Source organism: Chinchilla lanigera, unplaced genomic scaffold (genome assembly GCF_000276665.1).
Source record: "Chinchilla lanigera isolate Chin_1 unplaced genomic scaffold, ChiLan1.0 scaffold00008, whole genome shotgun sequence".
Taxonomy (NCBI): domain Eukaryota; kingdom Metazoa; phylum Chordata; class Mammalia; order Rodentia; family Chinchillidae; genus Chinchilla; species Chinchilla lanigera.
Window position 1 is genome coordinate 11,154,226 of NW_004955409.1, and position 11,221 is coordinate 11,165,446.

General features: G+C 41.6%; 1 protein-coding gene across 2 annotated transcripts in view; it reads right to left on the bottom strand.

The window, feature by feature from the left end:
* Gng2 (guanine nucleotide binding protein (G protein), gamma 2) overlaps positions 1-11,221 on the bottom strand; it is a 103,539-nt gene that overhangs the window by 78,771 nt on the left and 13,547 nt on the right. For both annotated transcript variants that reach the window (XM_013510328.1, XM_005376788.2), the window contains exon 2: positions 5,867-5,907. The gene's annotated coding sequence lies outside the window, so the exon portion shown is untranslated. The remainder of the gene's footprint in view (positions 1-5,866; positions 5,908-11,221) is intronic.

The following is an 11,221-nucleotide window of genomic DNA, read 5'->3' on the forward strand; positions in this document are numbered from 1 at the left end:
CTACCACTCAGCTATACCCTCAGTCCCAAAGCTAATCTTAATGAAATATGACCAGCATTGGAAGCGCTAGAAGGAAGAAACTCAATGTGAAAGTAATTCACAATTCTGTCTAGAACCTATTACTATCAGAAATCTAGATCTTACCTCAGTGTCTGATAGTGCTGAATCTTTTTTCTGTGTGTGTGTTGCGGGGGGAATAATTGAAAGAGAATTCCTTGGATCTACCAACTAGGGCAGTTTGAAAGACAGAAAATGATGAAATACTTTTTTTTTTTTCTTTTGAAAAAAGACTGCCAGTTCCTAAAAGCCAAATGCCTATTCTGGGGAAGCCAACTTATTGCTCTTCCAAGTGCACTTAGCAGCTCTCTTTGCTTAGTCCCAATGGTTTAGAGAATAAAAATGTCCAAACAGAAGCCACAGAAATGTAAGAGATGAAGCCCTAGGATCTCCCGCATCTGTAGTTTCTCAGCCTGGCTTTGCTGTGGGTAATGGGCGATGACATGGAGAAAGATACAGAGGAAGCCGAGAGGAGCGGCTGAGCAAGTGTCTTTACCAAGGGCAGCATCATCTGGGTAAGAAGCCTACCCCTGGGCTGTTGGAAGCATGAAGGGTTTTTGTTTTCACTTTGAGACAGGGTCTTGCTAAGTCACTAAATTTAGCCTAGGCTGGACTCAAACTTGCCATTTTCCTGCCTCAGCCTCCCAGAGTGCTGGGATTATGACCATGTTACATGGAGCTCTTACAGCCAGGTAGGAGGCCAAGCCACCATCCACTCCAATCTTCTCCCCTCGGGCATAAGAGAGTCTTCCTAATAATTATCTCTTCCTAAACCATCTATGCCATCTCATATGAGCATGTGTGCACTGGCGGATGTTCAATTTCTTTACACCAAAGGCAAGGTTAAAGCCAGCAGCAATTTTTTTCCCAAACCCTGGCAGACTTGGGTTTTATAGCTTCATCTGAGCTGACACGCTCAAAAGGATTCAAGGAGGCCTAGCAGTTATTAAGGCAGCTTGGACCAACATGTAGAGTCACCTCTCAGTATTCATAGAAGGTACAATATCTGTGATGCTCAAGTCCCTTAAATTAAATCACATGGTATTTACATAAAACCTACTACATCTTTCCATATACTCTTATCTCTAGAATATCTCCTGCAAAGCAAATGCTATGTAAATAGTTGTTGTACAGTATTACTTAGGGAATAAGGACAAGAAAAAAAAGTATGTACATATTCAGTGTAAAAGCAATTTTTTCCCAAATATTTTCCATCTGTCATTGATTGAATCCATAGACAGAATTTATGAACATGCAGGGTTAACTGTGCACAAGGCTAGCATTTGTCAGAAGAGTTGGGTTCACTGCCATTTTCAACACAAACCATGGTGATTGTCTTCATTATTTAGTTCAATTAAAATTTCTATTTTAACAATCCATCAGGGTTGGGGATAAAGCTCAGTGGCGCAGTGCCTGCCTGGCAAGTGTGAGGTTGTGAGTTCGATTCCCAGTGCCAAAAAAATAAAATTAAAATAGATCCTTTGCTTAAAAAATAAATCCATCAAACATGACATGGGGCTACTTTCCACTGGAGCCATTTTGTTACACATCTAGGGTGACCACATATCTGAATATCCTAGAATTCTCCTGGGTTTAGTACTGAAAGTCCTACATCCCAGGAAACCCCTTAGTCTGTTTGTTGCCCTATGTTTGGACTACAGAATTGTGCTGCTGGAATATCTAAAAGTGGACAGAAAGGGGATTTGTGACAAAAACAACAAAAAAACTGAAAATCTGCACCAAAAATTTCCAGCCACATTCCACTCTAAAGATGGTTTTCATAAATAACCCAGTAGTCCACTTTCTTCACCAGGCAAGAAATGGTTTCTTGCTTTGCAGGGATGACCTACCTAATATATGGAGACAATTAAACTATGCCTAGAAGTTGGCTATGTTAAATAACACTACTACATGAGGTTCTGAAATATTACATTATTTTACTCCCAATTTCCACATTTTATAGCCTAATAAATACTGCATACTATGACAGGCAGGCATGACAGCATAAAATAAGAGCCTCACTTTTCTTTGGTTCTATTCAAATACCTTGGAACCTGTGTGTGGTAGGCAAACTCTCTGGAGTTGGAGAAATGCCAAAAGCAGCAAACTGTCTGCACGCCACACCTACAGTACCAGAAAGTCTGGCCAAGAAAGGGCCATTGGACTTCAACCTGTCCACCGGCTCCAATGCCAATACTCCAAGAAAACCAAAAAGCCATAGTACTTCTACCTATAAAACAGGAATTACAGAGCCAAGACAAGAACTTGCTTCATTAACTTGGGAACTCGAAACCGTCTCAATTCTGTGTAATTAGATGTTATAAGATCCCATCTCTACTACCTAAAACCTTCCTACCTTTCTGAACAACTAATCGCTCTACTTTGCACCAGGCAGAATTGCAGCCCCCTAACTCTACCCATGCCCTTATCCCCAGAACCTGTGAATGTGTAACCTTATCTGGATAAAGAGACTTTGAAGATGTGATTAAACTAAGGACTTTATGATGAGGAGATTATCCGGGTTTATCCAGGTGTGCTCAACCTTATCACATGGGTCCTTAACAACCAGAGCTAGACAAGGAAATGGATTCTCTCTAGAGCCTTTGGAAAGGCAGCTCTTCTATAGTGAGATCCCTACAGAACCAACCCACACAACTGTCCAAGTTGTATTGCTTCAAGCCACTAAGTTGGTAATGTGTCACAGAAGCAACAGACAACTAATACACTTTTCATCACTGCGGTGGTACAGTTTGCATGATGCCTCAGTAGCCTCTTCAGACCTCAATATTTGACCATTGCTTACCTCGTGTTTAATTTGCTTCTCTATGCAGACTTAAAAAAATAGATTTAGTGCTAGACCAAATACTCTCAGAATCCCTGGGAGTACAAAACAATACCTCCTTTCACTTATCCACTTCATTTAGTTGCTTTCTTTAGTTTGTTAAGCACCAAGACCACTTACACCCAAAACCACCGAGCATAACTGAAATGGGTCATTTTGCATGAAGCAAAAGCGTTTGTAAGTGGGAGTGGAAAATGCCAGGTAATCTCTTTAAAGTGGTGTGCTGAGATGCAGTAGTTCTGAACGTCTCTCTAAGGCATTCTGCATGTCACAATGACTGGAAGACACCTTCTTCAAGCCAACAAAGAGTCCCAGAGACCGCAGTGAAAAATCATCTCATCAACATATTAGCAACCCCCACTGAGAAACCCCGTGTGGATCAATTTGAAAATTTTCAGTCCACTGATTAGCATGAAAGGAATCAATGCAAACATCAAAGAACATCAGATGCTTATAAAACAGCTCTTGTTATTAGCAACATTTGGGTAGAATGTAGGGCTGTCCTAGCCATCACTTGGAAGATATTTTCCTTATATTTGAGTGATGTGATTCTAGGGTATAAGAGGTTATGCATGCTCCTAAAAGCATACACACAAAAAGGGTTTCTGCTAATAAGCTCTAGACCACAGACTCTTAGTTCTGGCTACATTTTTAAATCATCTGGGGAGCTTTAAAGACTACAGTTGTCCAGGGTTCTCCCCTAAAGATTCTGGCTCAGGGGGTTGGAAAGGGTCTGTGTGTCCCTGTTTTCAAAGCATCCCTGGAGACTAACGTGTAGCCGTCATCTACCCAGGGGAGAGCAGCCTATGGGACAAGCCATGTGCATGCGGTCACTCGGATCTGAATCCTATCTTCTGTTCTGTGTTTACAGCCGTGTCATCCCTCCCCACCCACCCTTCCCAAAGAGACATTTGGGAGTTCTTCTCAATGTCTTCCTCTTCTCCACTCCACAGTTCCATCAGCCTTTCCAAATCCAGCCCATCGTTTGTAGACCCAAGGCCCCTACACTCTCTTTTCTTTCCATGCACCCTGCTGCATAAGGAATTATCCTCTCAAAGAAAATCCTGATTCCATGTCCCTTGCTGCATCCCACCCAGCAGAGAAGCCAGGACTCTTGGGCATGGATGGCACACGGGGTCCTTTCGAGCGTCCCTCAGTCTATTTCCCAAGCCACTCCTCAGTCTGCTACTTCCTGGCCATGCCCAGGCTGTACTAAATCTCTCCGATCACACCAGGCCCTTTGGGACCTCCGTCTTCCACACATGCTCCCTTACTCCCGGAGCCTCCGCTGTCCTTTCTTCTCTGGCTGAGGGTGCTCTGCTCCACAGCTCCCGCGGCTTCACCCACAGCGTTTCCCTGCCCCGCGACCGCCAGGCCAGCCCTGTCCTCCTGTACCCACAGTTGCTGCTCTCCCCTCACACAGAGGTCTCATGTTTGGCCATGTTTTCCCCCCATGAGGCTGAGCAGCTCTGGGGCCAGGCCTGTGTGTTTCCCATCTTCATATTTCTAGCATCTGCCTTTCATTCTTTTGTTCATTCATTCAACAGTTTTATTAAATATATAACAAGCGCCAGACACACTGGCTGCAAAACTGTTAACAAGTCAGAAACCATGCCTGCTCTCGGAGCTTTTCTTACGAGAGAGGCAGGTTGCTGCATAAACATGATAAAAGAGAAAGCTTTATCTGCGGGGAGGGCTTGGAGAAGGCTTGTTTCAGGTTGTGCTTGCACCATACCAGTACATTAAAACAAGTGGGAGAAACAGCCTTCAGGAATTGTGGCGTTTTGAAATTGTGGCCTCTAATGTTTACATGTAACCATTACGGTTGGATGTGGAGCGTCTTTGTTTCATTCTGCCAGGGTGTCACAAATGGATAACCTTATCTGGAGATGTTAAGTTCAGACTGGAGAACTTCATAAATGTGAGTTAAAGAAAACTGACCCTCTTATCCTAAGGAAGGTCTGGTGCCTAATTAGGGCTAAATATTTGCTGAATGAATGAATCAATTACCATGTCCAACAAACTGATTAAGCCCAGTAAATTGATTCCGCTATAAGCATGTTTACTTTTTATTAGCATTTTCTGTAGCCATGAAACTGTCATATAAATAAAAATTAGAAAGCCAACAATCAGATTCAGCCTGCCAGTCAGTAAAATTCTGGAGGAAAGAAGAGAGTAGGAGTATAAATGAAATAATATTGGACCTGAGTTGGTAACTGTTGATATTGGGTGGTGAGGGTACAAGATTTGATTGTATTATTATCTCTGCTTCGGTATACACTTGAAATTCTTCCTAATGAAGTCAAATTGTAAAAGGAGGTGGGGAGGGGAACTTAAATCACTGACTAGAGGAAACTGTGTGTCTTGGCTGGAGCAGATATCCAATCTGTCTCAGGATCACGGTGATCTTTCAAGTCTACCCCCAGATTTGCAGGGTTTTAGCTACTTTCACGGGTGAAGCTTCTTCCAGAAGGAGCCCCACCAGCAACAGACTGACCTTTTCGTTGTTGTTAGTGTTGTTACTGTTGTATTTGTCAGGAAAGCAAGTTCGCCAGGTCTGTGATCCATCTGCTAGAGCGGGGTTTACCTTCGTTGATCTAATCTGATCGGAGCTTCTGTCTGGCACAGGCCCTGTCCTCCTGTCTACAACTCATTAATCATGCTTGGTGCTATAAGGCTGTGTTTTGTTAAAGCAGCGGCTTCAAAAGTTTTCCAGCTCAGATTTTCAGAAGATAATTGGAAAATCTGGGTGAAAATCCAATTTTAACTATCATTACAGAGAATTTTTAATGAAGTTGTTAAATCCCAAAGTCATGTCAATGTTTTTAAAGACCCTCTGAGTGTTTCTCATGCACAAAACATCACATACTTCAATGCTTTCATCTACAGAACGACTTAAGATATTTTTAACCTACCTTGAAGTTCTGGTTAAAGACAATCTTAGAAGAAAATATTCAGAATTCTTACCTCTTCAGTTCCCAAAGCCTGAGGCTCACTGGCGGATCTGGCTGTTGAGAAAACAGAGGAAAAAAAATGTATGTTTTAAGAAAACAAAAAAATAGCACAATACATGAGAGTCAGTGAAGGCTCTGTCACCGTTGCAGGAAATGGTGGTACAGTTCTAAGGGCAGGGGGGTCTTACGGGTTCACATTTTGGAGTCCAGAAACATTTTATGAACTTCTTCTCTCTTAAGAAACAGATACAGTATGTGAAATAGGAGTCCATTTCTCTGGGAAATTCGCTAGCTTGCAAGAGAACAGAGCTCACCAGGGCTGCAGAGTAATGTAGGGGAGCAGAGCTCTTGGTGGTAGAGATTACCTGTGCCGTGGGACAAATGAGAATGTTTCCTGCTGACCTAACCTGATTTGTCCCTCCAGAATCAAAGCTGCAGAGATGGGAAACACTTGTTCCAGGCGTTGGGGATGGAGGCGGAATACATACAGTTTGTGTGTGTCTGGCATAGCAGGACAAGTTCCTGGTTAATAACCATAGCTTTAGCATCCAAGGTGTCTACAGGCTATTTAGGGGTGGGAAAGGCATTCACACCTTTAGCCACAAATGCCTACTGTGAATGTCGAGCAGTTGGCTGAATTCTGCTTCATATCTGAGAATGAGAAGGTTCCTACACAGAGGCGCTTCCTTCCTCTCAAAAATTGCAGCATGCCCAGCCCCAAAGCCTCAGGGCCACTTCGCCACTCTTATTTTGTTCTGAAACAGGATCAAGAGTTGTCTGATTGTGGGTAGAAACCAAATTCCCATCGGGTCCCAGAACCCAATGAACATGGGTGTTTCTGGAAATCTCACACCGCTCCAGGCTGGCAGGTATGTTGCAATCTAGACCCAACGAACCATAATCCCAGACTACTCTACCGGCACATGTGTTTTAAAACAAGCCCAAGTTATTTAAAAAACCATTATCTCATGATTAATGACAGCAAAGGGAAAGAAAACAAGCCAAGGGCAGAAAGCAACCTATTTTCAGAGAATGGGCCCTGGGGAAACAAGGGCTAAGTGGGACTTGCAAAACAAGCTTGTGCAAGGGTGACAGACACCAGCACTCACAGTGTCAAGTGGCACAATCTCTCTGCAAAGAAGTTTGGTAAAGAGACTCAGGTATGTTTCCATTATTGAGGCGATACCACTCCTTGACTTGAACAATGACAACAACAAAAAGTAGACAAAGAATGATCACCATGGGGTTGCAAAGAACCTGATTATCAAACTACAACCTCCGAAATTAAATACAAACTCCATGTGGTAGAACAAACAACAAATACAAAAAAATTTAAATGATGACAAAAACACAAAGCTGTGTGTGATACTGTTAAGCAAAAACCAGATAAATATAAAATGTCATAAATAATGTGACCTCGATTGAGTTTCAAATACTGTATACAAATTTATGCATACATAAATTTCATCCCTCCCTCCAGAGCTTGCACTTTGCTTGGTATCAGTTACTTGCAGTTGAATGGGATCTGATAATATTAAAGGGGAAGTGCTAGAAATAAATAATCCCTACATTTTCACTCGCACCCCACTCTAAATCATGTGATGAAATCTCACACACTCTACCCCATCCAGACCAGGACATGAATCACCCCCTTTTGCAGAATGCCCACACTGTCGATGCTACCTGCCTCAGAGTCACTTGGTAGACATCTCAGTTATCAGATCCCCTGTTGGGAGATCTCATAGAATCTGTGTTCAAATTACCCTTCCTGGTGGCCTAACGCCATGGCACTCCCTGAATTATCTGTCATCACAAGAAGGGGAAAGGGAATATTATGAGGTATTTCGAGAGAAAGACCACATTCACATAATTTTTATGACAGTATATTGGTATAACTGTCTTACTTTATTAGTGTTGTCTCTTACTGTGTTTAGCTTATAAACTAAACTTCACTGTAGTGAAATGAATGTTCATACCATTCACTTATGAATGGTATGAACATATATGAAAAGACATGATGTATTCAGGGTTTGGTACCACCTGCAGTTTCAAGCATCCAGTGGGAGTCATGCACTGTATCCCCCAAATTAAGGGGTATGTGATACTTTCCTACTGTATATTTTCTACTGTATTTTTTCTATTTTAATACATTTTCTCATGTATCATCCATATACATGCTAATAGAACATTTTGCATATTATACAGACATATATATTCTGTGCAAATATAATGTTTTCCAGTATGCACTATACAAGATATCTTTCTGAGGGGCTGGGGATTTAGCTCAGCGGCAAAAGCACCTGCCTGGCAAGTGCAAGGTTGTGAGTTCGGTTCCCGGTACCGGAGAAAAACGAAAAAAAAAAAAAAAAAAAAAAAAGATATCTTTCTGATACACATATATTTTTCAGGAAAGAAATGGAAGAAAACACATCAGCGTGTAAACAAAATATTACCTCTGTTTCGTAGGGCAATGAAACTGGCAGAAATTGTTAATATGTCCCCAAATCTGCTCTCCTTTTTTTCCATGTTTTTAATAGAAATCTAAATGATGCACATTTATGCCAAAAGTAGCTACTTATTTTTTTCAGCCTCCCTTGCTGCTAGGTGTGTGGCTCTGTGATCAATAGCAGTGGGACGGAAGCCAAAGTGATACATAACTTCTGGGTAACGCCCTCTCCTTCCACCTTTCTTCCTCCTGGCTGGCTATAGTGGGGTCTCCATGGAAAGCCATCTTAGCCCACAAAACCAAAAGAAACAAGCCAGGAAAGATGCACCAACGTGACTGGAGAACCCTGAGTCCCTGCATGGTCCCGTAGAGTAGAAATGTCTTGTCAGTCACAGGTAACCTATGGATGGTTCAGTTAAAGAGAAATAGCTTCTAACTTCTGTCAGCCACTGTAAAATCAGGACTTTGTTATATCCAGTTCAACAATAACTAAATTAATACATGAGATCATTCCTATATTTCCTTTACAATTTTCAGCATTTTCGAATTTGCAATGAGTGACTTCCATGATCAGAAAAAAAATTAATTTCTTTTACTAATATGAGAAAATGAAACCCAAAATGAAGTTTGGACAATAGATGCCTACTCTCCACATATGAGAATGAAAATAAAATCTATGGAAGTAGTTATGTTACTCAGCAAGACATATCTCTCTCTCTCTCTCTCTCACACACACACACACATACACACAAACTAAAATTTATAAAACCCAACCAGGTGTTTGTGCACCTGGTGTGGTACACATGCCTATAATCCTAACACTCAGGAGGCTGAAGCAGGAGGATCTCCACAAGGTTGAGGCCTGCCTGAACTGCATAGCAAGACCCTGTCTCAAAAAACCCCAAAGAAAAAAATTTATAAGACCCTTCAGTCGCACCTCACTTTATTTCAAGCCTTTTTGAAAAAAAAATATTTTTAATAAGGAAAAGTTGTCTCAATGCTAAATAAAACCTGCTTTAAAATCTACTTGAAATATGCTCTAAAACTAATATTTCAGTCCATATATTATAATTATACTTTTAAGAGGATACCCGGACTTCTTAAAGTGAATTTAGAAAGTTTTAAAAACAATTTTCTATGCGCGCTCATATTTAAATGAATGGGATTTCTTCTGCAAAAGGTACCACTGAGGTGAATTCCTCCAGTCATTCCACTGGCCCAAGAGCACTGGGATGCCACCACCCAAGGGTGCGCTTTGATTTTATTCTCCCTGGCAAGACAGATTCAGCAGAGATCCCATAACTTCGCTTGTCTCCTTGGTGACCCGTGAGCCTGTGTTCTAAGATAGTGGCCCAAGGTAAGAGTCATACTCAGTCCATAAAGCATAGACACTGGGTCTACTTGTGAATCAGATCAGAAACAATGATTTAGTTACAAGCTCCCTCTAATTATAAGGGTAATACACCGAGGATCATTTAAATCTGCAACAATGCTATGCCAATGGCATTTGGCACCGGTTAAAGAATCATTAGAGCCTTGTTCCTGTTGCGCATGTTGACCTCAGAGACTTGCATGTAATTATGTACCAAGTAAAGAAACTATTTTTCCCCTTCTTCCCAAGAGAATGCCGATTGATCCTTTTCTCCCCTGTGAAGTGCAATACCCCACAATAACGTGGCTAGCTTCTAGTTCACACCAAGGCAAGATGCCGGGGCTCCTTCCCTCCCCCTCGGGATGCCAGGGAGTGCCTTCGCAGGAAAGCCCCAAACTCTCCTGCAACAGGCAAATCAGAGCTGACAGGCAAAGCTCTGAATTGTCTGATTCTCTCCCCTCGTCCCTATCCGGAAACATAAGCAAGCCAACTCTACAGGCCTAATTACCATGGTAACAACACGCACTGTGATTATGAGTGTGTTTGTTTTTTAAAATGACTCACAGATTGTTCCCCCAGAAACCTCAGACACACAGGTTTCTGGCTGGTTTATAAGATGCACCTAAAATTTCTTTGCACATTTCTCGTTCCTGTTAGCGTATTTGGTGGACAGAAATCCATCAAATTGAATCCAGTATGTCTTCACCTGAAGGATGAAAAAGGAAGTCAGCAAGAAAAAGAAAACAATCGCTTGGTTCCTTAAACACACCAAGATTAGTCATTCTGAACCTCTGGTTTGTAATGAAATTAATTTGAATTTGTACACTGGAGATAATTAATCTGTTCCTAATTTAAGTAATTAAGGTATTTTATAATGTAGTTTTAGAGGTTCAGATGAACTACTCAGGTGAAATAAAATCTGAAGTAGAAAATATCAAACAAAATAGCCTGAATAGGGGTACAAGGTCACATGCAAAGTATTACAAAACAATCCATGTGCCAGGCACATTGCTATAATCCCAGCCACTCAGGAGGCTGAAGCAGGAGGGTTCTAATTTTGAGGCCAGCATGGACAAGCTAGCAAGATCTTGTCTAAAAACAAAAATGAAAAATAAGGTTTGAGACATCGCATTCTCTGGGTTCAATGCCCAGTATCACAAAATGAAACAAAAACAAAACAGAATAAATGCAAATCTTAATACCAAGATGTTTTAAAACCAGTGACCAAAATGAAGTTGTTTATTTTCAAAACCTGAACATGAAAACGTCCAGACAGCTGGAAGAAATATGAACTACTTCCGTATATTTATTGAACACATCTTTCAGACCTTGTACGCAGCTCTGTTTATAACTGCAACATCACAAGAGAGCAGGAGGACCGCAGTCCTGCCTCACTGTGGACAAAACCACCGAGGTGGCTGGGCATCATCCTCTCTCAGGAAGCTCCTTCCCGCCTCCAGGCACACCCTGGGCAGAGCCTCAGCCTCCGCTGGTCAGTACTGATGGTAACACCTGTGGAACTCAGGTTTTTTTTTTTTTTTTTTTTTTTT